This window comes from Heterodontus francisci, unplaced genomic scaffold (genome assembly GCF_036365525.1).
Source record: "Heterodontus francisci isolate sHetFra1 unplaced genomic scaffold, sHetFra1.hap1 HAP1_SCAFFOLD_58, whole genome shotgun sequence".
In the NCBI taxonomy this organism is placed as follows: domain Eukaryota; kingdom Metazoa; phylum Chordata; class Chondrichthyes; order Heterodontiformes; family Heterodontidae; genus Heterodontus; species Heterodontus francisci.
Genome location: NW_027142006.1, coordinates 1,936,114 through 1,953,206, shown reverse-complemented (window position 1 = coordinate 1,953,206; position 17,093 = coordinate 1,936,114). Strand labels below are relative to the sequence as shown.

General features: G+C 49.5%; 1 protein-coding gene across 1 annotated transcript in view; it reads right to left on the bottom strand.

Moving 5' to 3' along the window:
• LOC137365864 (histone H2B 1/2-like) overlaps nucleotides 1–17,093 on the bottom strand; it is a 70,470-nt gene that overhangs the window by 37,144 nt on the left and 16,233 nt on the right. The gene's annotated exons all lie outside the window — the stretch shown is intronic.

Below are 17,093 nucleotides of genomic sequence, written 5' to 3'. Positions count from 1 at the left end.
TTAGCCGAGGTATAGAATATCAGAGCAGGGAGGTTATGCTGGAACTGTATCAATCATTAGTTAGGCCACAACTTGAGTTCTGTGTGCAGTTCTGGTCACCTCATTCCAGAAAGGATGTAATTGCACTAGAGAGGTTACAGAGGAGATTTAGGAGGATGTTGCCAACTCTGGAAAAATGCAACGATGAGGAAAGATTGGATCGGCTGGGGTTGAATAGAGGAGGCTGAGGGGAGATTTGATTGAAATGCATAAAATTGTGAGGGGTCGGGATAGAGTGGATGGGAAGGGACTATTTACCTTAGCAGGGAGGTCAATGACTAAGGGGCATAGATTTAAAGTGATTCGTTGAACGATTAGAGGGGAGATGAGGAAACTTTTTTCACCCAGAGGGTGCGAGGGGTCTGAAACTCACTGCCGATAAGGGTAGTTGAGGCAGAAACCCTCAACTCATTTAAGAGGAGTCTGGATGTGCACCTCAAGTGCCTGAACCTGCAGGGCTACGGTCCAAATGCTGGACAATGGGATTCCGCTGGGTTGCCCGACTTTTGGCCTTCCTGTGCTCTAAACTTTCTATGTTCAATGATTCTATGCAGAGACAATGGGCCGAATAGCCTCCTTCTGCACTGTAATAATTTTGTGATTTTTGACTCTCCAAAACTTGTCCACCATCTACAAGGCACAAGCCAGGATGAGTGCAGCTCCAACAATACTCTAGAAACTTGACACTGTTCAGGACAAAGCAGCTGCCTTGATTGTCACCCCATTCACCACCTTAAACATTCACTCCTTTCACCACTGACGCACAGTGGCAGTAGTGTGTACCATCTACCAGATGCACTGCTGCAACTCACCAAGGCTCCTTCAAAAACACCTTCCAAACCGAAGACCTCCACCACCTTGAAGGACAAGGGCTGCAGATGCATGGAAACACCACCATCTGCAAGTTCCCCTTCAAGTCACACACCATCTGATCTGCAACAATATCGCTGTTCATTCACTGATGTTGGGTCAAAATCCTGGATCTCCCTTCCTAACAGCACTGTGGGTGTACCTACACCACATGGAGTGCAGCAATTCAAGAAGGCAGCTCACCGCCATCTTGTCAAGGACAATTAGGGATGGGTAACAAATTCTGGCCTTGCCAGTGTCGCTCACATCCCATGAAAGAATATGCCCCACCTTATATGCAATTATCCTCTGAATGCAGCCCAACGCCCTATTTGCTCCAGCTATCACTTCACAGCAATGCTGCTGTACCTTTCGAGATCTGTGCACTAGAACATCCAGATCTCTGCTCAAAATTATTTTCTTTCTCCACCTGCTTTAATGTTTTTCCCTGAAGGGTGTATGAATGTTGAGCATTCGCCCTGTCCACATGAATAACACTGCACTTACCCAAATTAAACATCATTTACCAGTCATGAACCCAATCTCCCAACACATTAAGATCAGCCTGAAACAGTCGAGCATCGTCTACAGTCTGAACACTCGCACAGATCTTCAAATCATCTGTAAATTTACAGATGGTGCCCCCTACACCTCCATCCAGATCATTAATAAAAATAATAAAGAGCAACAGACCCAACACCGATCCCTGTGGAACACCACTGGTAACTGGTCTCCAAACAGATCCAGATCCATCTGTAACTACTTTCTGCCTACATCGTGCCAGTCAGTTCCCAATCCAGATCAATATATTACCACTGATACCAGGGACTTTAATCTTATAGAGAAGCCTCTTGTGTGGAACCTTATCAAAATCTTTTGGCTGAGATCCGCTAACTGAGCACAGGCCGGGGATGAGGCCTAGGCCTGTCCTGCTCTGTGTGTGGGTCTCAGGAAGGCACAAGGTGAGATCAGCTCACTGAGCACAGGCCCTTCCTGCTCTATATAGTGCTCAGTACCTCACCAAATGAGAATAACTAACACACCACAGGCCAGGGAGCCTCGGCCCATCCTCCCCTGATTGTGGTTCAGTGCCAACCAGGTCAGATCAGCTAATTCAGCACAGGCTGGAGATGGAAGCTGGATCTTTCCTGCTCTGGGGGCTCCGTACCATACCAGGTGTGATGAAGTAACATACCACAGGCCGGGGATGGAGCCTGGGATTTTCCTGTTCTGTGTGGGGCTCTGTACAACACCGTGTGAGATGAACTATCATCCCTCAGGCTGAGGAAGGAGCCTGGGCCCATTCTGTTCTGTGTGGCTCCTACAACATTGGGTGGGTTCAGTTAACTCAACACAGGCCATGAATACAACCAGGCCCTTTCCTGCTCCATGTGGCTCAGTATCACACCAGGTGACATCAGCTAACACAGCCCAGGTGGGGCTGGGGCTGGAGCCTGGGCCTGTCCTGCTCTGTGGGCTCAGTAACACAGCCCGTAAGATGAACTTTTTTCAAAAGACTTCAGTGTATTTAACTCTGTGTCCAACACTGTGAGGCAGCTTTCTGTGTTTATAAAGAGTGTAATTTATTGACTGGTCTCTTGGATCTTGGAGCAAACAGGGTGACAGACAGAAGTCTGTGTGCAGAGGGTTTGGGGGTGAGCTCTGATTCCTAACCCTTTCTGGATTGTGAGGAATAAAGAATGAATGAGAGAGAGAGAATGTGGCAGAAGGGATGATAGAAGAATTTGTCCGTGAACCTGATTAAAAGTGGCTCAAACGCAAAATAATATGAAGATATCAAGAGCAGAACATTAACATAATCTGAGTTCCGCGATCTGGTCGGGTCCCATTCCCCTGAAGTGAGGAATGAACGGGTGGGAAAATTCCACCTGGAGTTATATTTGTCTCCAATGAAGATGAGCTCACAGTGAGGATGGAATAGCTCAGTTGGGAGAACACTAGATTGAAGAACCAGGATACAATCCCTGGTTTCATCAGTTTTAATTTGGTGTCTCCTTCATTTTAAGTAGAGAGAATCAGAGGAGAGATTTTCCACTCTTGACCCCATGGGCTGAATTTTAAACGAACGGTGCGGCTCTCGGCAGAGGCTCCGGAAGCGGGTGTCGTCACCACACGAGTGAAATGTGGCCGACCGACCCCGATCACGGAGCAGCCGACAAATTAATGAAGGGGAGGCGTGGGGCCCATGTAAACAAGGACCAGAGGCAGGGAACGAGGTGCCGATGGCACCGACATCTGACACAACGGCAGGTGCTGGCACCATATTTAAAGGGCTGCCAGCCCTGCATTCACTGCTGCCTGGTTTAAAGGAGTGTCTTCCTGAGAGCCCTCTGCTGTCCCAGGACCAGTTCTGCTGCCTCTGATGCCCCAGGACCCATTCTGCTGCCTCTGTTGCCTGATGGGTAAGGAGCTGAATGCGAGCCTGCAGTGACCATGGTGCCACGGTTTAGCGATGCCACCCTGCAGGTTCTCCTCCAGGTGACAAGAGAAAGGTGCAAAATCCTCTTCCCCAGGGATGGGAGGTGGAGACCTGTCCACCTGACCAAGCAAAGCTGGCTGGAGATAGTAGGTGAGGTCAGCAGCCATGGGTTCACCCCCAGGAAATGGATCCAGTGCAGGAAGTGGGTCAATGATCTGATCCAGGTTGCTCAGGCGACAACTCAAAGCACTTTGGACCCTTTGGACATTGCATGTGGCAGAGTGAGAGGGAATGTTTAGTGGAAAGGGAGTGACCACCCAGTCATGTGTATTGGGGAAGGGCAGCAGGAGAGGCACACGTCAGTCATTATATAACCTCACACAGTCCCTCGAGAGGGGCCGCATGCAGGAGGCATATGTGTGTCCACATCATGGACTGCTGGACTATCACCATGAGAGATGTTGGGCTTGTCCCCGCTGGGAGACTAACTTTGTTCATCATTGTGTCTGCAGGAGAAGACATCCCACAATTGGAAAGAGCGTGTCAAGACTGGCGGTGGAGTGCCTTATCTCCGTGTCCTCATCCCGATGGAGGAGGAGGCCATTGAACAGGCCGGGCAGCAAAGCAGCTGCTCCATAGCTGATGGAGAGACAGGGGCATTTACCCAAGAGAGTGAGTGAACATCTCCTGGGGCACAAGGGAGCATCCGCTGCAAAGGAGCCACACTGCTCATCTGTTCACCACTGCATCAATGGAGCTGCACAGTAGGGGTGGTTGGAATGTCACGATGGGCAGACTCTAACCCTTCAATGTCCCTGTTTTCTCATGAAGGCCCGGATGAACGACAAAAGCAAAGAGCTGGAGAGACTGGGAGACAGCCGGACACGTCTGAGGAGGAGGAGGGAGCCTCAGATGGTGCACCATCACATCATTCCCCTGCACCCTCCACCAGAACAGAAACGCTCACGCAAACTGGTGAGCACATCACAGACAGGCCCGGGCAGCTGACGGAGGCTGTGACAGCCGAGGCCACTGACAGTTGGTGGTCTGTGGGAGGCCAGGCCCACACTGAGCCCCAGGCTGATGACATGCCTCTGGTGTCACCAGCAACACGGGAAATACCGCAGCTGCAGCGAGAGGTCAGGTAACATCTGGCAGAGTTGCCAGAGGCTATGTGTACCCAAACAAGGATGGTGGAGGAGTCCATCCAGGCCTTGGGTGCTGCACTGTCTCTGATGGGGGTGTGTCTGGCTTCCTCCATTGAGAGATTGGTGACTCTCATGGAGAGCCAGATCCAGTCGATCAATCAGTGGCTGCCAGAGATGTTCGCAGACCTGCACTCCATCACTTTGTCCATGAGCTCCATCCAGCGGTGACAAGGTGAGAGGGGGGACGAGGCACCTGAATTCTCCACCAGGTCCACGTCCCTCTCAGGTCAGCCGCGAGGTACAAGTGTGTCTTATAAGGGGGAAGAGCAGCTGGCTGCTACATCTGGGGTCTCCTCTCAGGGTGCTCCTGGTGTGGACAGTAGCTCGAAAGTCCCTCTGCCAGTGACACCAGTGATGCCAGTGCCTCCATCATCCTCGATGACAGAGGGTGGTCCCTGTACCTGTGCAGGAGGCCCTTAGTGTGCCGGGGCCCTCCAGGCCTCAGGCAGCCAGAGGACGGCCACCAATGTCATCCCAAGCCATGGGGCAGCAAGGTCAGCAGCCTGTCTCCACCTCAGCTGACAGAGCAGGGGGAGCACCACGTAGGAGCACCCGGAAAAGATTTAAGAAGAGCACCTAGATTCACTGAGGGGTTCACGGGTGAATGTACATTCCAGATGGATAGGGTTGTGTTTGGTGTCACACAGAATAAAGAAATGATGTTCTCTCACTCTGTCTCCTTCTAATTGTTGATGCCCTTTGGGACTTCATTTAAACCCTTCCTCCAAAGGGGCTGGAAGTGAGGGACCAAGCCCTGAGTTCACAAAGCTTCGGACTTGCCACTGTGCGATGTGTACCTGGGCGCTGTAGTGCAGAAGGAAGGAGGTGACAACAGGGCTGATTAAAGCTAAGACTTTATTGACTTGGTTCCAGAAGGTGGTAAGGCTCAAAGGAAACGTGAATGTATAAGGGTGTCTCGTGTCTGCCTTGTGTGGATCTCATGGTGGCTTTCCTGCTGTGCCTGAGGTCCTTCATCTGGCACTGCTTGGGCATTATCCTCCTCCACATCCTCATCATCAGAGGAGACATCACACTCCATGATCTCCTCACGAGTCAACACCTCACCCCTCTGTCATGCCAGATTGTGCAGTTCACAGCAAACCACCACGATATACGAGACCCTCACCGGGACGTACTGAAGGACTCCACTGGAACAATCCAGGCGCTTCAATCTCATCTTCAGGAGACCAATGGCCTCCTTGATGATCACTCGGGTTGACCCGCAGCAGGTGTTGTACCTCTCCTCTGCATCCTTGTGTGGATTCCTCACAGGCGTCAGTACTCATGTCCTCACTGGGTTGCCCTTGTCTCCAAGGATCCATCTCAGAAAGCGCATGGGGCCACGGAAATATTCTGGCACCTGCGACTGCCTTGGTATGCAGGCGTTGTGGCTGCTTCCCGGGATTTGTGCACACACCTGTAGGATCCATTTGTGATGGTCACAGACCAGTTACACACTGAGCAAATGGAAGCCCTTCCTGTTGAAGGCTGCTGGCTGGTCTGCAGGAGCCTTGATGGTCACATGGGTGCAGTCAATGACACCCTACACCTGGGGAAATCCAGCAATGGCCCTGAATCCTATAGCCCTCTCAGCTTGACTGTTTGGATCGATGTGCACATAGTCACCGGCCCTCCTGAAGAGGACATTGGTGACCTCCTTGATGCACTGATTCACCACAGACTGTGAGATTCCACACATATCTCCAGTGGATCCCCGCAATGATCTGGTCATCCAGAAGTTCAGTGGCACAGTGACCTTCAGTGACACCGGCATCAGGTGCCCACCAAGTCCCATGGGGCACAGCTGCATCATGGCAGAGAGATCAGTGACAACCTCCGTGGAGAGGTGCAGTCTGTGGAGACACTATCACTCAGACATCTGCAGGTAGTTGAACCTTGGCTGACGTGTTCCTCTGCCTCCTTCTCCAGCCTCCTGTTCGAGGCTGGCCTTCCTGTGGGCACCCAAGCTGCTGTGGTGTCCCTGCTGGTGCCTGCCCTTCCCTCCCTCCCTCTCTACTCCTCCTCAACGGGAGCCTCGAATCCAGGGTGAATGAGGCCCATGACAGGTTGCCCCTCCCTGAGTGCAAGGCCTTCACAGTAGACAACACCCAGCCACATTTACTTCACTCTTTACCCACTCACATTTACCCTCATTGAGGTGGCACTGCCTCAATGGCACCCTGGTGTAGCTCTCCCTGCAGAGCTGGCACATTGGCCCCCACTCCTACAGTGATTCCGGATGCCCTTTCCCCCTCCACCCTTGCTGCCAAGTTACGCTACCTCACCCGACAGCTTCCCAGTGAAGCCAACACTCAGCTCCCACCTCCCAGTCACCTCCTTAAACCAGGCAAGGCTCTGAAGCCCCATGGTTCCCGTGTGCTGTTAGTTCAATTGGATCCAGTGAATAAAATTGCTGACAATTGGACTCATAAATACTTGAAATGCCTTCTTGCCGTGTGGATGTGCGAAGTCTGCCCTCCATGTCAGCCGCCGACAGAAAAATCCATTCCAATGTATTCCATTCCAATTGGCCATTCTCAATAAAGTGTCAGGAATGAAGGTCAGAGGAACAGACCAGGCTGGAAACACAGAAAGAGCGAGGAGAAGCTGGTGTGAAAAACAGAGATTAAACAACAGGCTTGTTCAGTTGGTTTGGGTCTGGTGTTTAGAATACCCGGAATCTGGGTTCACCTCCCTTCCAACTCAGCGAATTGTTTCAACATTATGTTCATAAAACCATAGACTGATACCCAAAGAAGGAGACCATTTGGTCCATTGTGTCTGTGCTGTCTCTTTGGTTGTGCTATCCAATTAGTCCTGCTGCTCAGCTTTTTCCTGGAATCCGTACATTTTTCCTTCCAGTATTTATCCCTCAGCGGTCCATCTGTTTGCGTTGGTCAGTGATTATGTCCCCCGATTTAGATTTGAGGGGGGTGATCTTCTTGATGGTTGGCCCAAGAGCTCTCTTCATGCCATCATACATTCCTCTGATGTTTCCGGTGTCTGAGACCAGCTGAATATGACTGCATAGGTGTTGCCAGTAGTCGTTTTCGCAACGCCTAGCTGTTCTTTGTGCAGTACTTCTGGCTGCTTTAAGTGCTGCGGATGTTAAATCGCTGGGGGCTTTCTTGTAGTTCAAAAGTGCAATGCGCTTAGCGGCTATGACAGGTTCCAGCTCTTCATTATGAGATTGAAACCAGTCTGCATTTCTCTTCGCACTTTTGCCGTAGGTGGTCAAAGCTGACTCATAGATGGCGTCTCTGATGTGGGCCCACTTGGTCTCAGCATCCCCTGTGGGAGTGTTTTGATGGGCTGTTACAAGTGAATTTAGAAATTTTTGTAACAGCTGTGGGTGAGATATTCTGCTCGTGTTGATGCACGGGTGGCCCTTCTGCTTGGAATGATGCAACTTCTTTGGTCTGAGTCTAACCTTGCTGCACACCAGGGAGTGGTCGGTGTCGCAGTCCGCACTGTGGAAGCTGCGTGTGATTTGAACACTGTTTAAGGCGGCTCGCCTTGTGACAATGAGGTCTAGCTGGTGCCAACGACGTGATCTTGGGTGCCTCCATGAAACCTGGTGACAGGGTTTAGTGTGAAAGAACGAGTTGGTGATGCAGAGGTTATGATAGGTACACAACTCAAGCAGTCTCTGCCCGTTCTCATTCATCCTTCCAACGCCATAGCGCCCAAGGCAGGAGGGCCATGAGTCATGGTCGGCCCCAACCCTGGCATTAAAGTCCCCCAGCAGGAATAGGTGTTCGGTGTTGGGGATGCTGCTAATGATGTTATGGAGTTGTTCATAGAACTGGTCTTTAGCTTCAGGTGCGGAACAGAGTGTTGGAGCATAGATGCTGAGTAGGTGTACTGGACCAGAGGTGGTGAGCAGTCGGATGGACAGTATGCGTTCCGAGCCATTTGAGGGAGGCTCTATCATGCTGAGCAAGGAGTTTCTGATGGCGAAGCCCACTCCATGCTGTCTTGGTTCTTCAGGATCCCTGCCCTGCCAGAAGAAGGTGTAGTCTTGCTCTGCTAGAGAGCCACTCGCGGGGAGGCGAGTCTCCTGAAGTGCTGCAATGTCCACATTGAGTCTACTGAGCTCGTTGTTAATGATGGCGGTCTTCCGAGAATCGTTGATTTGTGTAAGGTCTTCCGACAGGCCAGGACACATAGTTCTGACGTTCCAGCTTGCAAAGCGAAGGGCTGGTACCTTCTTTCCTTTTTTCATGTTGTTTGGTGCGGTGTGTCAGTCCACCTTTCGGGCAATGACCCTGAGCTCCAAGCACCCATTGAAGCAGGCAGACTGTGGCGGGACAGAACCTTATTGACCGGGGGCTGCCCGGTTTGAGGCGGGCGGTAGCTGTCCAGTGAGGTGCAATGACCTCTCCCACCGACAAAGGCAACCCGTGGCGCCCAGTTTCTACGCCAATTTATCTGGACTCATAACCCGTAACTGCTGCCTTCCGTGTTGTTTCAGTCGCTGTGAGGCAACTATGGAGTGACCTCTCCATGGCGCATGCCTGGGCAAATTTATGGAGGTTGAGAGTTGCCCAGTCGTCAAAACCCCCCTCTCGGCCTTTCTGGTGGGGTCCAAAGGAGTGCAGGACACGACGTTTGGCACCAGTATGGCTGCAGGAAATGCCGGAAACATGCCAAAGGTGACACATGACCGCCTACGGGGTTCCGCTCCGGATTTTCTGTTAGGGTTTACTCCCTTAGCCTTGGTCTCTCCCGAGACGCCCACAAGGCAGTGGGGTTGTTGGGGCCCCTACACAGGTGTAGGATGGTGCCGGTGGGAGGAGGGGATGCAAGGGGGAGGGGTAGAGGGAGGGGGTGGGGGGGTGCAGGGGAAGGGGGTGCGGGGTGAAGATGGTGCGAGGGGGGGCGGGCTGGGACGGGGTTGTGAGGGGGTGAGCTGAGAGGGTGGAGCAGGGAAGGGGACGGGGGTGGGGGGGGTGGAAGGGGGGTAAAGGGGGGGAGGGGGGGTGGAATCTGGTGCAGGTAATAAGCCATTTCCTCAGTGCCCACCATCGACGTCCGGAAAGCTCATCCACGTCCTTCGGGAGGTGAAGCATCATTTGGCAGACTTAGAGGTGATTACATTTGCTAAGGGTTTTTTTTTTGCAGTGGTTTAAATAAAGGCATGCAGCATTGCCGACAGTGCGCTGCAGATGCTCTCCGAGCCATCTCCCGCGGGCGCTTTGAAGTTGCGGCCGGGGGGGCCGTTCATGGATGTTTTGGGTGTTCGGGGCACCTTTTCACAGGACTTCTCTCGGGTCCCGCAGCTCCTTCTTCACCTCAATGGACTTACCGCATGCCGTGGCTGCAGACACTCTGGACTGTGAAGACAGCAGGATCGGAGATTAAAGTATCGGCAGCTGTGCTCGTCAGTTTCATCCGGATCAATTTCATTGAGAAAACAAAGAGCAGGTGTGTCTGGGGGAGGGCAGTGGGCCCAGGTAACATACACTAAACTAACTGTTAACTTTTAGATAGGGCTAAAATGAACTGATTTAAAGAGCCAGGGGAATTTAAACAGTTTAAGAGGGCAGATTGGGGGAGAAAACGTTAGGGATGGGAGCAGATGGCCATGGATAGAGTTGAACAGCAAGGGAGCTTCCTAGGGAGCTTCCAGCCCAGGAGCCATCTTGAAGTGTATCTACCTAGAACTGTACTCCAGGGAGAATGCTGTCACTGAGACTGCCCTCAATGCAGCCCAGCCTCTACCAGTCATGGATGAGCTGGACATACAGCCAACCAAATCGGAACTCAGTGATGCCATTGATTCCCTAGCCAGCGGAAAAGCCCCTGGGAAGGACAGCATTACCCCTGAAATAATCAAGAGTGCCAGGCCTGCTATACTCTCAGCACTACATGAACTGCTATGCCTGTGCTGGGACGAGGGAGCAGTACCCCAGGACATGCGCGATGCCAACATCATCACCCTCTATAAAAACAAAGGTGACCGCGGTGACTGCAACAACTACCGTGGAATCTCCCTGCTCAGCATAGTGGGGAAAGTCTTTGCTCGAGTCGCTCTGAACAGGCTCCAGAAGCTGGCCGAGCGCGTCTACCCTGAGGCACAGTGTGGCTTTCGTGCAGAGAGATCGACTATTGACATGCTGTTCTCCCTTCGTCAGATACAGGAGAAATGCCGTGAACAACAGATGCCCCTCTACATTGCTTTCATTGATCTCACCAAAGCCTTTGACCTCGTCAGCAGACGTGGTCTCTTCAGACTACTAGAAAAGATTGGATGTCCACCAAAGCTACTAAGTATCATCACCTCATTCCATGACAATATGAAAGGCACAATTCAACATGGTGGCTCCTCATCAGAGCCCTTTCCTATCCTGAGTGGTGTGAAACAGGGCTGTGTTCTCGCACCCACACTTTTTGGGATTTTCTTCTCCCTGCTGCTTTCACATGCGTTCAAATCCTCTGAAGAAGGAATTTTCCTCCACACAAGATCAGGGGGCAGGTTGTTCAACCTTGCCCGTCTAAGAGCGAAGTCCAAAGTACGGAAAGTCCTCATCAGAGAACTCCTCTTTGCTGACGATGCTGCTTTAACATCTCACACTGAAGAATGCCTGCAGAGTCTCATCGACAGGTTTGCGTCTGCCTGCAATGAATTTGGCCTAACCATCAGCCTCAAGAAAACAAACATCATGGGGCAGGATGTCAGAAATGCTCCATCCATCAATATTGGCGACCACGCTCTGGAAGTGGTTCAAGAGTTCACCTACCTAGGCTCAACTATCACCAGTAACCTGTCTCTAGATGCAGAAATCAACAAGCGCATGGGTAAGGCTTCCACTGCTATGTTCAGACTGGCCAAGAGAGTGTGGGAAAATGGCGCACTGACACGGAACACAAAAGTCCGAGTGTATCAGGCCTGTGTCCTCAGTACCTTGCTCTACGGCAGCGAGGCCTGGACAACGTATGCCAGCCAAGAGCGACGTCTCAATTCATTCCATCTTCGCTGCCTTCGGAGAATACTTGGCATCAGGTGGCAGGACTATATCTCCAACACAGAAGTCCTTGAAGCGGCCAACATCCCCAGCTTATACACACTACTGAGTCAGCGGCGCTTGAGATGGCTCGGCCATGTGAGCCGCATGGAAGATGGCAGGATCCCCAAAGACACATTGTACAGTGAGCTCGCCACTGGTATCAGACCCACCGGCCGTCCATGTCTCCGTTATAAAGACGTCTGCAAACGCGACATGAAATCGTGTGACATTGATCACAAGTCGTGGGAGTCAGTTGCCAGCATTCGCCAGAGCTGGCGGGCAGCCATAAAGACAGGGCTAAATTGTGGCGAGTCGAAGAGACTTAGTAGTTGGCAGGAAAAAAGACAGAGGCGCAAGGGGAGAGCCAACTGTGCAACAGCCCCAACAAACAAATTTCTCTGCAGCACCTGTGGAAGAGCCTGTCACTCCAGAATTGGCCTTTATAGCCACTCCAGGCGCTGCTTCACAAACCACTGACCACCTCCAGGCGCGGATCCAGTGTCTCTCGAGATAAGGAGGCCCAAAAGAATTTATCCCTATTGCTTTTCAAAGTTAATACTGAATCTGCTTTCAAGTCCTGATCAGACAGTGCATTTCAGATCACAACACATCACTGCATAAAAAATCATTCCTCATTTCGCCTCTGGTTCTTTTCTCAATCACCTGATAAATACATCCTCTGGTGACTGACCCTTTTGCCACTGGAAACAATTTCTCCTTATTTAACTTATTGAAAACCTTCTTGATGATGTCACATACTAGACTGCCAGTAAAACTGAAGCCCATGTAATAAAAGGGACAATGACAGCATGCATATGAAGTTAGCAGACTGATAGGAACATAGAAGCAGGAGTAGGCCATTCAGCCCATTGAGCCGACCCCGCCATTCAATATGATGATGACTGATCGTCCACTTCAATGCCTTTTTCCCACACTATCTCCATATCCCCTATGTCATTTGTATTTAGAAATCTGTCAATCTCTGCTTTAAACATACTCAATGACTGAGCTTCCACAGCTCTCTGGGGTAGAGAATTCCAAAGATTCACAACCCTCTGAGTAAAGAAATTTCTCCTCATCGCTGTCCGAAGTGACTTTCCCCTTCCGTTGAAATTGTGCCCCCTGGTTCTAGATTCCTCAACCGGAGGAAATAGCTTCTTCTACCCTGTCTATCCCTTTAAATATATGGTAAGTTTCAATGAGATCACCTCTCATTCTTTGAAACTCCAGAGAATACAGGCCCAGTTTCCCCAATCTCTCTTCATAGGACAGTCCTGCCATCCCGGGAACAAGTCTGGTGAACCTTCATTGCACTCCTTCCTAAGGTAAGGGGACAAAAACTGCACACAGTATTCCAAACTGCAGACCAACCAAGGTTATACACAATTGAAGCAAGATTTCACTACTCCTGTACTCAAATCCTCTTGTGATGGAGTCTAACATATCATTAGCCTTCCTAATTGCTTGCTGCACCTGCATGTTAGCTTTCAGTCACTTATTGACAAGGACACCCAGGCCCCTTTGTACATCTACTCTTTCTAATCTCTTACCATTTAAGAAATAATCTGCACATCTGTTCCTCCTACCAAAGTGGATAACCTCACATTTTTACACATTATATTCCATGTGCCACTTTCTTGTCCACTCACTCAGTCTGTCCAAATCCCCTTGAAGCCGCTTTGCATCTTCCTCACAACACACATTCCCACCTAGTTTTGTGTCATCTGCGAACTTGGAAATACTACATTTGGTCCCCACATCCGAATCATTGATGTATATTGTGAACAGCTGGGTCACAGTGTAGTGGTGAACATTTGTATTTCTGTCTGGAGGAAGGTTTACAGTGGGTTCCCCATGGTTCCTCATAACTTCAGACTGGAAAAGCTGGGGTTGTTCTCCTTGGAGCAGAGCAAGTTCAGAACAACTTTGACAGAGTTAGAATCAAGGAATCAAATGGTTACAGTACAGAAGGAGACCATTCAGTCCTTCATGTCCATGACAGCTCTTTGCAAGAGCAAATCAGCTAATTCCACTCCTCTGCCCTTTCATTGTAACCCTGCAAATTTTCTCTATTCAGGTGTTTATCCAATTCCCTTTTGAAAACCACGATTGAATCTGCCTCCAGCACACTGTCAGGCAGTGTATTCCAGATCCGAACCACTCACTCTGTCCCACACCCCTGGTACCATTGCAGAAAATCTCTTCTGTTCATTTCATCCCTCATAAATAATTGAAATGAAATGTTTATTAGGAAATGCACAATATAAAAAAGAGAGAGAAATAAATGCTGAGAAAAATAGAAGTCAATGTTTGGAAGGTAAAAAGAGCAAAAGATGCAACTTTTATTCTGGTTGAGTGAGAGGAATATATCACACTTTGGGGCTTTTTAAGAGGATTTACTGATAAACCTGGGATTTGAGAGGAAGCTGGTTCATGGTATACAGAACAAATTCAGTCCCTGGGGTGGAGGCAACAGCTGCACCGTCCAATAACAGACAGGACGGGGACACTGTCTCAGGCCTGGTGAGCTCAGTCGATGAAAGCATGAAACTCTGAATCTCAAGTTTTTGAGTTTGAGCCCCACGATGGGTGTTTTTTATTTCCTTTTTAGGCTGATTTTACAGGCATTCTCCAGCTCTGAATTCCTCGGCAGAGAGTTCAAGGAGTGTTTGAAATGAGATTCAACAGCAGTATGAGAAAGTCTCTCCTTGATTCAGGACACTTACCTCTCTGCAGCAACTCGGTGCTGAAGATTGAACTTTATCTCATTTCATTTTCAGCTCATGGTCAGTGTGAATCAGTGAGACTTCTGGCTGTCTCCCACTTCACAATCCATCAGTGCTGAGAAATCAATGGGGAATATTACTCACATGTTACAATGTTTTATAAATACTTGAATGTATTTCACACTGTGTCTAACAGTGTGAATCTCCCCTGGTATATCAGCTCACCAATACTTCAACAGAACATTCACATAATGTGAGCTCTGAGATCTGTTCAGATCCCATTCCCAAGACCTGGAAAGTGGGATTGGGCTGGATCGCTCTTTTTCAGCTGGCACAGACACGATTGCTAAATGGTCTCATTCTGTGCCATAAATTTTCTCCATTTTCTATGTTCTATGAAGTGAGGTGTGATTGGGAGGGACAATTCCACCAGGGTTATATTTTCTACCAAAACAATGACACAAGGGATACTTCACTTTTTTGTTCATTCATTCATGCGATGTGGGCATCGCTGGCTAGGCCAGCATTTATTGACCATGAGAAGGTGGGGGTGAGCTGCCTTCTTGAACCATTACAGTCCATGTGGGGTAGGTACACCCACAGTGCTGTGAGAAAGGGAGTTCCAGGATTTTGACCCAGCGACAGTGAAGGTACGGCGATATAGTTCCAAGTCAGGATGGTGTGTGGCTTGGACGGGAACTTGCATGTGGTGGTATCCCCTGCATTTGCTGCCCTTGCCCTTCGAGGTGGTAAAGGTCACTGGTTTGGAAGGTGCTGTCTAAGGAGTCGTGGTGCATTGCTGCAGTGCATCTTGTAGACGGTACACACTCTGCAACTGTGCGTCGATGGTGGAGGGAGTGAATGTTTGCAGATGGGGTGCCAATCATGCGAGCTGCTTTGGCCTGGCGGTGTTGAGATTCTTGAGTTGGAATTGCACCCATCCAGGCAAGTGGAGAATATTCCATCACACTCTTGACTTGTGCCCTGTGGATGGTGGACAGGCTTTGGGGAGTCAAGAGTCATGGATGAGTGAGAGGAATATATCACACTTTGGGGCTTTTGTAAGAGGATTTATTGATAAACCTGGGATTTGAGAGGAAGCTGCTTCATGGTTTACAGAACAAATTCAGCCCCTGGGGTGGAGCCAACAGCTGCACTGTAATTACTCGCCTCAGGATTCCAAGCCTCTGACCTGCTCTTGTAGCTACGTTATTTGTATGGCACCCCATGGTAACCCCCATAATGTTGATAGTGCTGGATTCAGTGATTGTAATGCTATTGAATGTCAAGGGGAGATGGTTAGATTCTCTCTTGTTGGAGATATTCATTGCCTGGCACTTGTGTGGCGCGAATGTTACTTGCCACTTATCATCCCAAGCCTGTGTGACTGAAATAACTCAGTTGGGAGAGTGCTAGACTGAAGATCCCTGGTTCAATCTGGGGTTTTGGCAGTTCTCCTTTATTCTGCATCGCCATTTGGTTTTGACTCTTGAGCTGCACAATTTACACTGAAATTATTTACCCAACTCTGAAGGTTGGATTGGAATAGAGAGATATCAAGGATGGGAAATATTTACATTGTCTGCTGTAGCTTATTCTCTATCTCCCTGTGTCATTTCCCCCAGTTTTTGACTCTCTCGGGGCAGGGTGAACATTTGATTTGCTGCATTTTTCCCAAACTGAAGCCTTTTCCACATCTCTGGGCGGTCAGACTCGCTCTGTCTGTTTTTGTTGCTCATGACCATTAACGAGAACAGGCCACGAGTTCAACGTTTATCAGCAAATGGAAGATAATTGGAAAGAATTCTGTGTTACTCCAGACCAGTGACAAAGATATAATGGATGTTATTCAAAATAAGTTCCCTCTGACATTTTATGTAAACTTGTTTGCATCTAAAAGTTGGATTTTAAGTGTTACAAAAATGTGTCAAATTAATGACTGACCATGTGACAGTGCACATGGGGATCAAATCCACAGCCTTGTTGTTATCAACACTGCGTCCTAACCAACTGAACTAAGCGGCCTATCGACAGAGCCAGGTATGGGTTTGAGCCGCACGCTGGGCGGTTTGTGTTTTATTTCTCACACTGGGTGACAGAGCAATTGTGCAAACAATGGACACATCACATCCCTGAAACATTGTTCTGATATAAAACAGTGTGAAATAAGAACTGAGCATGGAAATGGAACGGAACCAGAAATCAGGACTTTAATCTATTAAAGTTGATCTTGAAATTCAACCATTCACTGAACATTCCAACAGATCGAACTCTCTTCTGATATAAAATCCAAGAACTTGAGCTGCTGGAAAACATAACTGAGCCTGATGCGATTTGAACACACAACCTTCTGATCTGGAGACAGACGCACTACCGTTGTGCCACAAGCTCACAGATAAAGCAAAGTTGTCCATTCCTGGCAGATTTACTTCTTGTTTAGATTCAGTGATTGAAATTAATTCAATCCTCATCTGACCTCCACTCTGTGAAGGCCTGCGACCCGACCTGAATCCGACGGGACCCGACGACCTGTGCCGGGTTCGGGTCATGTCGGGTCGCTCTTACGGGTCTGGCTTTTGGACTCGGGTAGGGTCAGGCCAGGTTCAGGTCAGGCTGGGTCCAGGTTGGACTGAGTCCGTGTGTGACACACACAGTAAGTATTACATTTAACTCTGCTGGGAAGTTGAAAAGCCAACCAAAGCTGGGAGTCCGGGTCATTAAGGAGGGAAACTCTGAGTCTGCTCAGTGAGCAAGTGAGCATCTCTATGACGTCATTGCGCTCATGCTGCAGCTTCCTGTAGATTCGAAATCGGGAGGTAAG